General features: G+C 42.7%; 1 long non-coding RNA gene across 1 annotated transcript; it reads left to right on the top strand.

Annotated features, from left to right (window-relative positions):
• Positions 1 to 5088: 5088 nt before the first annotated feature.
• On the top strand, positions 5089 to 7640 carry LOC141731204 (uncharacterized). The gene is made up of 2 exons (XR_012583172.1): positions 5089 to 5228; positions 7357 to 7640. It is a non-coding gene; the product is annotated as an uncharacterized LOC141731204 (long non-coding RNA).
• Positions 7641 to 15491: the final 7851 nt, after the last annotated feature.

Here is a 15491-nt window from a genome sequence, read left to right on the forward strand (position 1 = left end):
GAAGTTAGAATTGGCAGCTGTTTCTCTGAAGTGCTTGTTTCTCGTTTGCATTTTTTTATACAACTTGCTTCACCACACTATTAAAAATTTCTTTTCAAAAAGATGGACGCAGTTGCTCAAATTTATAAAAATACAGCAGGATTTATGTCCAAAAAAAAAAAAAATAACCTAGGAATCAACAGGTTGCTAGCAGGAGTCTCTGCTAGCGAGAAGAGCTCAGGAGCTGGCACCTCTCTGAATCCATGGCAGCAAGATGGTTTTATTTGTTCTGCTCAGTCCTGTGCTATTACACAACAGTGAAACTGCAATTGAAAATTTGTGCACTGCTCTTTTCCCCCAGTGCACACAGGACAAATCTGCTGGGCTGGCAGCACTCGAGATGAGGCACTTCTGGAGTTCCAGCAGCCCCAGAATCCTCATGTTCAATGATTTCCAGGTGCTGTCTTCTCTGGCATCGGAGCACTGCCAAGCCTGTGCCTTTGCTGGAAGCTGAGCTCACACAGGTTGTTCCCCAGGCACAATTTATCCCATAAATCAGCTTTTATGGATAAACACAGCCCTCTCACCCAAAATGAGTGGGTCCTGCAAAGGCTTTATAACTGCAACACTAAAATCCAAGGGAATTGTTTTAGTCAGATTATTAATGTTTCAAAAGGGTAAGTCTGAATTTCTGATTTTCTTCCACTGCCCTCCAAATGTTCCCTTGCCTCTTCCTCAGAAGGTTATGCATGTGGGGCTTTTCCCCTGGATTTTACAGAGCTGAATGGCAGAGACCTGAGCTCCCTGATGCTCAGAGAAACAGGCCCAGAAGCACAAATTTTTGTGATTCAGCTTGGCCATGGCTTTGCCCATAGACTTGTCTTCTGCTCAGTCCTGAGCTGCTTGTCCAGGGAAGGCATCAGGCCAGGTACAGGAGCAGCAGCTGCTCTGATAAGAGACATAACAGTGACATCCTCTCTCCCAGCTGCTGATGGATGCAGAGCAACGAGGCTTTGCCCAGGCTCTTCCTTCTGCTGCTCCACAGTAGACATTTCCAACAGCAAGAACTGGGCAGGAATTAGGGGGGAGGTGTCATGCATTTTATGTGTAAGCAGAGATCGTAAATAATGCCTCACTAATTCCAAAGGGGACACCAATGTCAAATGATGGCACTTAACAAAGTCAGCCTCCCAAAATGCAGATAAATGTAATCTCTAAATCAGAAGCTCTGTGTTGGGTCCTTGTGCCACTTGAAATGCTGATGGATTTATACTGTGAAATACTTCAGCCTGGCATTCCCACTGTGCTTTAATCCCAACTGCACACACCACTGTCTCTTTATGCAATAGTTAATAATCAATCTTCAATTACCTGGTTACAACATAATCTTCAGCCTGTTACTTCCGTTATGTGTGAGACAAAACAAACCAACAGATGATTTGGAGACTCCTGAAGCAGTGTTAGCTACTTCAGTGGGGATTTTCAGTCATTTCAATATAGAAAGACTTAGCTGGAAATTTGGATTATATGACAGAATGTGTGTCTGGCTGCTTTGGCTGTTACACTTAAGTAACCTAGGGATAACTTGACTTTATGTTATGAGACTTTCCTCAAGGCAGGAGTCTTCTCACAGAGCTGTGTTGGAAACTTTTAACAGCAGCTTGTTAGTCAGTTAGATATTAGTGATAGATAAGCCTTTTCTGGGCCTCTGCAAAGTGGTTCATGATAACTGCCATGGAGCAGTTGGACACCACACATTGCCCACACATTTATCACAAACCATCAAGCTGGTATTAAATCGAGTGGTTCCATATGTGGAGCTCTCCTGGCACCCCTTCTGAGACACTGGAGAGTGTCGCACTTGGAGGTTTGGTTTCCATCTGATCCATCAGCCAGGCTGTTCTCCCCCTTGTTCCCCTTCTTTCAAACCCTAAACTGTCCCATTTGCAAAACTGGGGAAGTGTGGTAGGTCCTGTTTGGAAATGCTGCACATGTGCTTTGGCATCCTATTCACAGGGATTGTCAAATGCCTGCTTGCCTTGGATTGATTTTTTGAGTGAGAAAACAAATTTGTGTATTTGGCTGGCTAGAAGAGGAAGTTTCTGAATGTATATAAGCTGACACCTAATGTTAGCTGACACCTAATGTTACAGTCTTCCATTCCCTTCCTGGCGCATGTGTGTGTCCCAGCACTTATCAATACAGAAGGAAGGAAAAGGGAGAGGAAATGAAGCTGATTCTATCCAGAACTGGTGTGAAACTGCTACCCTAATATGCTAACAGTTTTAATTTAGGGAACTGTTACAACTGGAGTGAGGGTAAAGAAGGGATATTTCCAAGGCTTGGAGTGCTGTTTGTATTTGCTGATTAATTCCTAATGAGGGCGGAAGCACTTAAAGGAATACAATAAAGGTACATTTTCTCTTTTCATTTGGAAACATAACATCTGAGAATCATTTATTAGCAAAATACCAACTCTGTTTGCACATTTCTAAATAGAGTGTTAGAGCAACTGAATTTTAATTTTCATGTCTGCAATTTGTTAATACAACTACTCTGCAATGCAGTTAGGTGTTTTCAAATCTTTCAGTGTTAATTAAAAAGCTAATAACTTGAAAATCTATAAATACTGAGGTAGAGAAGCTAGTTCTCTAGGGAGATAACCCTTTCTTTGCCATTTAGCAGAGATCCCTTTGGTAGAAGGCCGGGCTTTGTACTGCATGAGGCACTTTGTTACTCCACTCCTTTGTGCTACCTGGTAGATATTCCCACAAACAGTGCAGGGGTTGGTTCCCTAGAACAGATCAGCATATTCAGAGTTAAATGCAAGCAGAAAACAGAATCAACCCCACCACTTCAGCCCATGAACTTTTCTTCCTTCTCTGCTTTCAGCTCCTCTAACCCACCTGCCTGTCTGTGGATTGACTGAAGCTTGGCACAGGGTGAGAAGTTCTTTTCTGACTCTGAAAGCATCTCCAGCTCCTCTTGTAGTCTGATACATAGAAGCTATGAGAAATGCCAACATGCCCACCATGAGCAGTGGGGTGTGTTTGTCAGAGGATGTGTCCTTGTAGCTCTGAAACTCATGGCAGCAGTTTTGGGAAATACCCCTTGATCAGAACTGATTGTGGTATTTTCAGTTGTGGGAGGAATCTTTTGATGTCCCAAATTAAAAAAAGGGAAAGGAAAATTAAGAAATGGAATTCAAGGCTTCTCACTGGAATCTTTGCTTCTTATTTCTCATTGGGGTTCTCAGCAGCGTGTCCCTTCCTGGGACTGCCCAGGGGAAAAAGTTCCACTTGCATTGCTGCATCAGTGTGGATGTGCAGAGCAGCCCCCACAGGGCTAATGACAGCTGAAGGGAAAAGTACTCTGTTATCATCCTGCAGTGCTCAAAGCAGTGTAATTCATGTTGTCCTCCTGCAAACAAACTGTGGTAGGCTAGAACATGAATCACTCTTTCCTGTGCCGTGTCTATTCTTTAGTCAGTGGGAATGGAAGGAAGATTTTATTTAAAGGTAGTGATCCTGTTCCTAAATTAACTTTATCTGGATGTAGCTTGGTTTTAATACAGTGACTCATGACCTTGTGCTGGTGGGGGAGAAAAATGCTTTGCATTACACATACTATGGTTTGGTACTGATTGTTTTAAATTCTCTAATATAAGGTATCTGTTTTAACCAAAAATGGATTTGCTCTGCAGTTATGTAAATGAAGCCCCAAAAAAATGAGGCTGGGCTACCTCTCAGAAGGAAAAGCTGTGTTTTAAATTGTAATTAAATGGTAACTTTAAGCCCCATGCATTCAGCCAGCACCATGCACACAAAGTGGTTGAGGCTGTTTTAAAACAATCCAACAAGACAAATGCTGAAGCTGGGGACCAACACACCTTCCTAATGGTGCATCCCAGCATTGTCTCAGCACACAGCCATTTACCTCGTGGAAATCATCAATTCTGCCCAGCCTTTTTGACGAATGGTGCGATGATGAGCTTCCTAAAAGGCACTCAAAGGAAGCCCTGCATGCTGCAGTCGGTTCAGATTGTTTAATGTTTGTCAGACCTGAATTGTTTTGGAAGGAGACGTTGTGAGTAATGGATTCTCTCGCTATTTCCACACGGGCAAGGCTGTGCAGCCCCTCCATGTGCCGTTTATTGCACTGCATTATGGATGAGGTGCTTTTGCCAGCAGATACATAAACACAAAATGGAAGAAGAGCACTAGAGAACAAATTCATGTATTGCCCAATATACAACTCTTAGCAAGAATTTAGAAAAATTTAAAACACTTGTGTGCAAATATTTTGGAACTGTAGATCTGAACTGTGTTCTTTGCTGCATTCTTCCACGGAACACAGTGGTTTTACCATGAAACCACCCTTCCTTGTGTTGGAATTGTCTTATAGCTACTGCACTGCTTCTACAGGACACCTGCAATCCCAACAGCCTGCCCAGAAAATGCCACATCACATCCTAAAAAAAGAGCTGTGCTCTTTCACTTCTCATTGCTTTAAGAGGATTTTAGGTGCTAAGTCCATTTGTAAACCTGCTGTTCAAACTGCTAAGGTGTAGGTGTGTAGCAAGTAGGAAATGCCAAATGTTTAAAAAGCACCCACCAGGAACTGATTTCCAAGAACCCACCATGCATGGATTTCCAGCAGGGATTGGTGAACACTCTGCTTAGGGATGGATTGGTAAATCCCCCTGGGCTGCCCTGTTGGCAGTCAAATCACTGTGCTGCTCTGTCTGTGAGCACTCACAGGAGATGCAAGACCCTCACATTGCTGGGTTCTACCAGGCTGTCTGCAAATTCCCTCCTGATCAGCACCCAGCTGGTCCAGAGGTGCTCCAGCTGTTCCTGTGGGGCCAGCTCCAGCCAGCACAGCCCCTTGGGGATGTCAGGGCAAGGGTGAGGCTGGTGACAGTCATTGCTCACCCATGGCAGAGCACAGCCCTTCAGTCTGGCACTGCACTAATCAAGCCAGGAACGGTGTCAGAATTTGACTCTTCATCAGTTGTTATGTAACTGACTTGGAACTTGGCATCCACATAGCTGGGAATCACCACTCGTGTTGACCACAAGACACTGGCATCTTGTCAGGGCAGTTCTTGGCTTTCAGAGTAACACCTAATTTGGAAAGGTTCACTTCTATTTTTTTAAATCTCGTGAATGCTGTGCAGAACTGAAGGCCTTTGCAGTTTTTCTGGATGAGCTGTCATGGAGAGCAAAAGGAGAGACAGCAAACCAGAGGTAATATTTAGACATTTTGTCTCTGACTATGAAATCCAATGGCAGAACCTGTGATTTCTCAGGGAGGCTGTATGAACACAGGTGCATTGTCAGGGTATAAATTGCTGTTTGTTAGTTCTGACACAAGCTAACTAAAGAACACTGTCAGGGCACCAGGGCCAGGGACACATTTCGTGGAGTGAAAGGAACCTGACAGCCAGCACAAGGTGAGATACCAAAGCTGCTTTTCCAGACATACTTCCCTCATAGGACACAACATATTCTAAATATCTGTAATATTTTTAGAATCAGGTTTTTTTTTAGCATCACCTAATACTTAAAGTGCACTACTTCATGTGAGACTGTTTTAAAACTGAGCACAAATATAGCCTTTTTTAAAAATCAAGCCTTTTGAGGACCATAACAGATGCCAAGATGTTTTTCTATGATTTGCATAAGATGGGTAGAGACATGTCCTGAGCTCGCAGATTGGCTTTGTCAGTATTAAACATCGAACTCAAAATATTACTCCTTTCCCATACATCTTCTCGAAAGTTCTAGACCATGCTATCCCTACTGAGAAAGAAGCAAAAAGAGAACTCAACAGTCTCTTGGGTGAGCTCTAATTCAGATCCTTATAGGCTTTTAAGACTCTTTATTTCTCAAATATTATGTCCTCAACCTGGCAGAAGAAATAAACTTAACCAGCCAAAACCATTTCTCAACTATACCTGGCAGGTTGGATCCATCCATTCTGCATGTTGGAATTGCTACTAATATACTTACAAAATACTAGTCCATGGAAGAAACAGCTTAATTCTGTTAATATTGAATGCAAGAGTATGAGGATTGATTGTCCTTGTAATCTCTTATCTAAACATAGAAGAGCTGCATATGCTGTTCATAAAGCACTGAAATCAATCATCGTAGTGGCAGGCAGGTAATTGGGAAGCAAGCTCCTGCTTGTGCAGACCAGGGGAGGAAAACAGCCTTCAGCAGGTTTTTGGCGTTTTTTTTCAAAAATTATTCCCTGTCTCAGGTTTCAAACTTTGAAATCTAAAGCAAGCCACTTAAAATGCCTGAGTGTGAGCACTCAGAAAGCCAGCATGGCTTTCAGAACTGCACAAACCTTGTGTTCCTGAAAAGAGGGGAGCTGGAGCTCAGTGCTGGCTGCTGATATCTGACTGCAGAGAGGGTTCAAAGTTGTGGATTCTGGTCAGAGAAAAAAACAGTTCTGTCTACATGGCCCTATGAGGAGGATCAGATTTTAATTAAGTCCTTTGAAATGTTAAGATTTAAAACAATTATGCGACTGCACAGCTCTGCAATTTTGACAATCAAGGTTTTGTAAGAGGGATCTTGGAGCAGTTAAGAACAGCTCTGTTTACATGTTAATCAGATGAGGATAGTCAGAAAGACTCCATAATTAGAGTTTGTTACTAAAAGCCTTCTCCATGTATTAAACATTAACAGAATGTTTCTAACTATGAAATGAACTAGACCTAGCTAAACTTGTAGGAATTAACACTATTCACTCTCTGAATTTTTAGATTAGTTGCATTAATATTAAATACTGCTTTCTGCCAGGAAGAGACTGGTAAAAACACAGTACTAAAAATTGACTGTGCCTCATTCAAACATTGAGAAAAGAATATACGGTTTGCATTTTTTAGATGTTGGGGGTTTTTTGGCAACTCATAATCCCTGACTTTCATTGAGATTGCTGGCATTTATCCTCTTTTATAACAACACCAATAATTATCTTGCTTTGTTTTTTATAGCTTCATAATACAAATGGAAGTTGTTTCCATTGCTTAGAGAAGCACAGTTTAGCTCTAAGAGGTGTCTGTGGAATTGGCAATGGTCCCACTTCTCTGCACAAAATTACACAAGTCCTCCCAGCCCCTCAGATGGGAGAATTTATCTGTGCTTTCCTAATTCCAGAACAGCAGTTGTTTCCCTTATCAAGGCGTGTGGTTTGTTTGGAGGGTTTATGGTCTGTTTGGTTTTGGGGTTTTTTGTTGTTTAGTTTTTTGGGGTATTTTGTTGGTTTGGTTTGGGGTTTTGGTGGTTTAATGTTGTTGGGTTTTGCTTTTTTGTGGGGTTTGATTTTTTGTTTGTTTGTTTTTTTTTCACAAATTGCGTTTAGGATCCTGGTCTCCCAAGGAGCGTGCGTGTGGGCAGAGCTGTGCATCCCTTTCTCTCCCCTGAAGTGTGAAATGCAAGCTGCTGTTTGCCTTGCCACGTGCCATCCCAGGGCTGGCTTTTTGGTGGCTTTTTGGTGGTATTAACGGTGTGGGTTGCAAGCACAGCTCTCTGCAAGCAGAACGAGCTGACAGTTGGCTGGGTGGCAGTGGAAAAGCAACAGAAGAAATGTGGGAATTTGATTTCTTTTTTACATCCTGTGATAGTAAAGCGTCTTCTTTTAACAGACCACGCATTGAATCTTTCTGCTGCACGTTGCATTTATTCTCTGATGACTCACAGCATCACAGCAAATCCTGTATTTTCTTCCTTAATGTGGTGGTATTTTTAAAAGTGCAAACAAAACAAATCTCATGAAAGTTTTTAAATTACTTTAATAAGTCACCAGGCGTTAAGCTCTTGCACAGTATGTGTTAGCATTTGTTTCAGAGTTTCTTTGCAGATAAAGAGAAGGCTCCAGAAAAAGTTTGGCCCTCTTTCTCCTTTGGAAACATTGTCCTCTCCTTTCCTTTCCTCTCCACTAATTGCTATCACCCAAACAGAAAACTCACCCAATGAGAATTTCTCTTTTTCTAGAAATATTTACATGCTGTTCAGCACAACAGAGTCCTGATTTTAACCTGATGTCTTTAGATGCCACCTTTATTCTGGTCAATAAATAACCATCCCTAAAAATACCCATGGACATGAATCTTGATTAAACTCAGCCTCTGGGTCTGCATCAAAATTTCCTTTTGACAATTCTTCACCTGTAATCCAGCATAAACTGTGATATATTACAGAATAATTCCCTGGTACCACCATAACAACTCATCTTGCTCTGTCCAGCTGTGTTTTGCAACCCTGGAAGTGTTTAAGGTTGAATGGACCTCTGAGCAACCTTGTCTAGTGGAACATGTCCTGCCCATGACAGGGGAGTAGAACTGGATGATGTTTAAGGTCCTTTCCAACCCAAACCATTTTATGCTTCTGTACAAGAAATGTACAGCTGAGCATACAAGGATGTCCCCTGTTTTCCTTCAGTATTTATTTGGGCTGAAAATATTTATTATCAGAACACTGGAAGATGAATCTTGATCCAACTGAAATTCACTGGCAGCCCCCAGTCGGATTGGCTCCTTTAAGGAGCCTCCCTTCCCTAAACACTTCCCAAATGAGATTTCTGTTATGCTTATTTGGGGCTATTTCACCGCTTTTATGGAATTGAGTCATCTTCTCCTTACAAGGATATCACTAATTAAACCCAAGATGAGCAACTGCTTCCACAGCTTGGTGGGTATGAGAGCGGCACTGCTGGAGCACATGCTGCAGCATATGTATGCTCCAGGAAGATCAGATGGATAAATATTGCTCAGCTGCCCAGGAGCCAGTGTCAGATTGCTCAGGCAGGGGCTTGACTGAACCCTGATGCCCATCTGAGATCCTGAAAAGGTCTCCAAGCAGAAAAGGCAGCTTGCCACGAGGATTGATTTCATCCCGCCCCTCCAGCCTGCTCGTGGGACACGGCCCCCCTGGCTCTGCCCAGGTGCTCTGACCTCTGCACCTGGCAAAAGGATTTGAGCAAGGATCTCTGCTGAGAGAGGCAACGTTGCCATGGAAAACAGAACAAGCTTTGCTCTGCCCTATATCCCCATGCTCTCTGTTTCTCCAGGCTTATCTGGCTGTGTACACGGCAGGGCCTAGCTTGAAAATCTATCCAAGATGCTCCCTAGATTTAAAACAAGATTGACTGCTCCACATCCAGGCTGGCCTTTCCTGGTGAGGACCCAGCAACTGGATCTATCTCTCTCTACTCATATATTTTCTCCGTGTAAAACTGTTTGGAATTACACTCAGTACTCATACTCAGCACGTGGCCTTTGTCAAGCACAAGGGGTTGAAAGCAACTGTAGTCATGGTGCCTCCATCTCCAGGCAGAAAATATGAATATTAATTGCTCACCTTCAAGGAATTATTGCACAATTACTTAGTGGTTTGGGTCCGTAGGAGGGCTGGTGAATAAGGACATCCAAGTTTCTCTGTATTTTTAAGTTTTGGTAATCTCAGACTACCTGCTTCGAGTTAGCAGTCAAAAGGCAAATGGAGATAAATAATTATGTTCTAAAATAAACATTCTGAACTGGTTTAATTTCCTTCAATTTTATGTAAGTTCACGACTTTCTGTAAGCATTATTCTCAGAGCTTTTGTAGCACTTGAATGTTTTTGTAAAGAGCAGTCTTCATCACTGGAGGCCTGAATCTGCCCACCAAAATGAACCAAAAATCTTATGTAAGCCAAGATGTTAAAAAAATTTCCTGTAGCCAGTACTTTGAAATTCTCTATTCAGAGAACCAACTGAAGAGCATTACAGAAATGGATTAAAAACATCATTAGCTCTTCCAGTTATCCAAATGATGTTAAGTTCTTCCTTGTGGATGCAGAAACACCCACTGCAACTCCATTTTTCTTTAAAGCCAAGGGGGATATCAAAGCATGTAAAGCCTTTTATAAGAATTCAAAGTTTACATTTGAGGCATGTGAAAACAACATGGTGTTTTCAGCATTTTTGTGTGGTCACTGCAGGATAAAAAGGCTCTCTTGAGTCCCTGTGTTTGTGTCACTGCTATAAATTCCTGTGTCAGTGGCATTACTGTAACACAATGTGACTGATCTAATTAGACATTATGTGTCCCAGCAGCTGCACACCAGTCTGGAGGCTGGGAGAGGCCTCTCAGGTGATGGCAGCTTTGCATGTTCCTTCCCCCTGTGATTAAAAACACAGCTGTTTCCAGCCTGGAAGCCAAACCCTTCCCTCAGTACCCTGAGGGATGACAGTGGCACAGAGCTGGGTGCAGGCAGTGCTGAGCCCCATGGAGTGTTGACAGCTCCAGCCCTCCCCTCCACCCCACAGCTGTGGGCACAGCTGGGCAGTTTGGGCACATCCAGCTGGGCACCTCTGTCACTGACATCTTTTCATAAAAATCCTTTCTTTAGGATTTTTCCCCTTTCTGAGAAGCTGCGGCCTCAGCAACAAAATGTGAACAATGGTTATCTGCTGCTGTGGAATGCAACGGGTGCATCTGTGATTGGTCTTGGGTGAATGTTTGGATTTACTGACCACTCATGGCAGAGCTGTTCTGCCTGGACACAGAACTTTGTTACTTCATTCCTTTTCTATTCTTAGCTGAGTAAGCTTCTGAGAACTTCTCTCTCTATTCCTATTAGCATAGTAATAATGTAATATATACCATAACCTAATAAATCAAGCCTTCTGAACATGAGGTCAAGATTCTTGCCTCTCTCTTCACCCTGAAAAACCCTTGCAAGCCCTGTGACACACCTCCACAGACACCCAGCACAGGGATGGGCACATCCCCCTGGTGCTGGTGATGGAGCTCCAGGAATGCTCTCCCAGCACCACTGTGGAGGGCATTGAGAAAGGAGCCAGCAAGGGAAGCAGGTGGATCTCCACCTTGTCTTTGTCCTCAGTCCTCACCTGGACCCAAAAAGCACATCCATGACCAGCACTGAGGACAGGCTTGATTTATTAGGTTATGGTATATATTACATTATTACTATACTGATAGGAATAGAGAGAGAAGTTCTCAGAAGCTTACTCAGCTAAGAATAGAAAAGGAATGAAATAACAAAGTTCTGTGTCCAGGCAGACATGGTATGAAGCTTGGCAGAAGCTGGACCTCACACGGTACCTGACAACCATGTCTTCCTCTTTGACCACAGCTTTGACTATCAAGATTTATGGGAGTGAATTGTATGACCCTGTGAAATGGAAGAAAAGGATAAGAGTGTGGGAAGATGATCCAAATGAAGAAGCTGTCAGAAGAAGGAGTCACCAGTGTGGAAGATGTCATGAAGCATGTCAGGCAGGACCTCTGCCAACATTCAGTCCTTCCAGACCATTCTTGAGAAGAGAGAAAATTTTGTATGCAAGTTTTCCCTAATTGATGAGGCTGGGAATGAGTGAGGCATGGACATCTCCACTGCAGACAGGCAAACCAGGCTGGAGGGGACTGATATCAATAAAAGTTTCTTGGCTCTTAGAAGTACGGGGTTAGACGATTAGGAAAATATTACAGTGTTGTTTCCAGTTATTTTTCATTGTAGAAAGTAAAATTGGGCATTTGTGAGGATCAAACTGCAGGAAAAAGCAAGAGTTTACAGAAAACTTTATATAGGCAGGTTTCCCCCTCGTGCCTGTAAAATGCACACACACACACTTCTATAACTCCCTAGACAGGACCTGCTCCAGGGTTGTGTCAAACAGCACCAAAATCAAAGTCATTTTTCCAGGGCAGGAGGCATTTGGAGTGATTTAAAAAGGCGTTGGAGTGCAAAGCCCTGTCATCTCTGAGCAAGATACATTTGGGAAATGAGGGTTATTTTGTCATGGCATAAGCAATGGGTTTATTACAGCATCAGCTCACGTTATTCTCTCTTTCCTTCTCTCCTGATTTCTTAACTATGTTCTCATGAGACATTAAAGAATGCTGGAACCTGTACTCAGAAAAATGAGACTAAAGATGATGGCAATTGCCTGGGTGATGGGGAGAGGATGTGCCTGCTTTGCAGAGGGAAGCAGGGGAGTCGGTGCCCTGTATCAGAGGCCTGATGAGAGATTTGCCAGATCAAAGGGTCAGAAAAGCTGCATCCAAAAAAGCACCATCTGATAGTGCTTATCAGTGCACAGCCCAGCCTGGGGCATCGCTCCCAAGGGGAAATGTTGCCAAAACTGCTCTTTGCAGGGTGGTCAAAGCGTCAAGCATACATCTACGATTACAATTCCATTTAGAAATTAAGTAGCATAAAATACTGAAAGGGTAACAAAGAAGTGGATGAAGTTAAACTACATAAATAATATCTAATTAACTGATTATAATCATCCTCCATTTCCTCACACTGACTGTTGGTCTCATACACCACTTTGTGCCAGTAAATATTTAAATATCTGGTGTGAAGTCCGATGAAAACAACAAAAGGACTTCAGCAGCTTTTAAACCAAACCAGAGATTTATTTTCAGTAATGAAATTACAAAACAGCAAATATTGTTTAAATGCTGGTCATCTCCTAGTAATCATACACTGTGCTTTTCAGCTCCAGTGCACTCTACAAGCATTTATTCATTGGCATCCTATGTGCTTTGGTAGTCCCAGTGTCAGCAGCTCCTCCTGCTCAGAAAAACAATGAGACATAGGTGCTACATGCCAGATTGAGACAAAAATATGTTGTTTACAGAGGGGATTTACCACAAGAGGGTTTTCTACTTTCTGGAAAGAAACTTTGCTGAAATTCCTTAGAGTTTCTCTTGGATTCTGGTGTATGAAGTGCTGGATGTAGCAGGACACCACAGGGGCACACACAAGCAGAGGGTCTCAGTCCCCTGCTGGGGACTGTCCACCCAGCTCCCTTTTCTCTGGGTGTAGGAAGTGTTTTCCATGCAAGGCATGAGACAGATTCACTCTTTTGGCTGCTTGTGCTCTGGTCCTTCCTCCAGGGCTGAGCTCCTGCTGCTCTCCTGCTGCGGCTCTGTGCTATCTGTAACTCATGGGCACAAGCTGCTTTGGCAAAAAGGGCTGTGGACTAACTGAACTGGGCACAGTGCTAGAAACACAGTGTTAATGAGCTGGAACAAGGTCATACCGGGGTGGGATGGTTTGCAGGGAGTAGGAAAATGGCTTTCATTCTCTGCCTGTTGATGCTCACACGTTCAGGCAGCTGTTTGCAGCTGAGATCCGAAGGCGACTCTTGAGCACACCCTACTGCTTCCCTCAACACATGCCAAAGGAATTAACTAAATTAGCTTTTCCCCTCAATTTTTGTGTTTGAGTAAAGTGTTCATTAACCTCTTTTCCCTCTCTGACGAACTTAATTTCCTATTTCCCTTTGCTTTCTAAATGTAAATCCTGTGTATGTGGACAGAGCAGAACCCATTGTTCCCATTACCTGGACTTAAATGACTTCTACCTGGTTTCCATGAGTTTGTAGCCAAAGAATAAACACCCTTCTGTGTTTTGTGTTTGGAAATGCAGTTTAACTATATTTACATGTGACTACAGAGCCCAGCTCATGAAGTTGCAGAGATTCAGTCAAAATTCCCTCCAATTTTTATTGGCCTTGGGAATGAAACCAACATCAAAGAACGCTGTGGTATAGGTTTGCATCGCTCTGGTGACCATAAATGTTCAATTAAGTAAAGATCCCTAATTACTTAAAGTGAGGTTAGCCATTCACTTAGCCTGTTAAACAACTGAAACCCTTTATGGGATGTGTTTTTGTTTATAACTGACTGTGGCTGAATGAATGAGAGAAGCAATGGCTGTATAAATAGGACCTGGTTAATCTAATTTAATGCAGATAATTAACCATAAATATTGCTGTTCTGTTATGCTTCAAGGACTTAAACCTGTTCTCTTCCTACATGTGTCATTTCTAGGGCTGAGATTTCATTGCTAGTGAGATATTTTACTTAGGAGCTTTACACATCCACATTTCAGATGCCTCTGCTTGACTTCAGTGTTTTATAAGGACTGAACACAGACACTCAACAAGTCAGAGCAATTCCCACTGCAAAGACAGACACATAAATGTTGGTCTAATTTTTTGAGCTGCTGCCTTCCTAGTTGTGACCTGAGAATAGCTTTGACTGTAAAACATACTCATGTTTTCCACACTTCTCCAGTGTTTGCCACTTAATTTTGACAGAGCAGCACTGCAGTGCCTCCACAGCTCGATTGAATTCCTTGTTGGGTTTTCTCATCACTGGTTGCAGCTCTGGCATGTACTACCCATGCAGTCCTCAAGGGCTAGAATTTCCTCAGCTGAAGAATCCCCTATGCTCCCTTGAACAGGCAGGACAATTCAACCCATCACATGTGTGACAGCTGAAAAAGTAAAATTGATTCATCCACAGCAATTTTGAAGCATTTAATTGCTTTGCCCTCTGCTCTCACACCCATTTGCCTTCCCATCTCCCAGTCCTATTCAAGCTGCCTTTCTGGCTGTGACACTCCACGCCAGACAATCAGCTGCAATATTGTTGCATGTATCTTACAATCTTTCATTTCAAAATTTCTGCCAGCAGTGCCAGCTCTCATCTCTCTCAAAATGCAGGTTTTTTCATTCCCCTTTTGCCTTCCAGAACTATTCAATTGTCAGAATTATACTTAAAGTGATTAATCTTTTAGACTTGCAGGTAGCAGAATAAACTTGGAAAGATACAATATAAATGCTTATAAAAAGCATTTAAACGCTGAAAAAATATTTACAGAAAGTTAATCTTGTGAGTTTTGGCACCAGAAATAAAGCATTTGAAAGCTTGACTTTGGCAACACAGTTCTGCTTAAACCTTCTTGGTTCAGGCACTTGAGATCAAGCCTGTGCAGAGCTCTGCTCAGTACTTTCAATAACAGAGACTTTGTTGAGCATTTGAAGGCATCATTATTTGGCTTTGTTTCTGTGCCAGTCCAGGGGAACAATATCTTTTCTTGGGGCCCAGAAAAGCCCCATCTTGATATGGTGCAAGAGCTCCCCTGGGTCACACAGCAGATGTGATAAGAGGTGGCCCCAAGCTGCTCTAAGAGGGTTCAGGGGTAGAGTTGTCAGAGAAATAAGTGAGGTTCAACCCCACCAGCAGCCCCCAGCTTCCCAAAATGCAGCATCTGGAGTTTCTAACTCAGTTCTGAGCTTTCAGTCAAAATGGGAGCTGTGAAGAATGGATCAAAATAATCTGTACCCTGCAAAGACAGTCTGTGAAAACAAGACACCTTCTGGTCCTGCCTCTGTGACAGCACTGTGCAATTTGCTCTGTTCAGCATCAATTATAGCTGAATTTAGCCCTGTATTTTTGGCTATGTTATTATCTGAGTGTCACAGCTCAGCCTGTTAACATGGGGCTAACTCACAAGGTTTTATTCAGATTTTTCTCTGCTTTCTGCTCAGACAAAGCCCAAGGCAACTGGGATTTTCCAGAGGAGAAAACGACTTGTCGCTAATAATAGCTTTAGTCAGCAACATATGTTTAGTGATGCACATCAATATTTGTGCTTTCACAGAGGCTAAGATTTTGTATTTTCAATGTCAT

The sequence above is a fragment of the Zonotrichia albicollis genome, chromosome 19, assembly GCF_047830755.1.
Source record: "Zonotrichia albicollis isolate bZonAlb1 chromosome 19, bZonAlb1.hap1, whole genome shotgun sequence".
Lineage (NCBI taxonomy): Eukaryota > Metazoa > Chordata > Aves > Passeriformes > Passerellidae > Zonotrichia > Zonotrichia albicollis.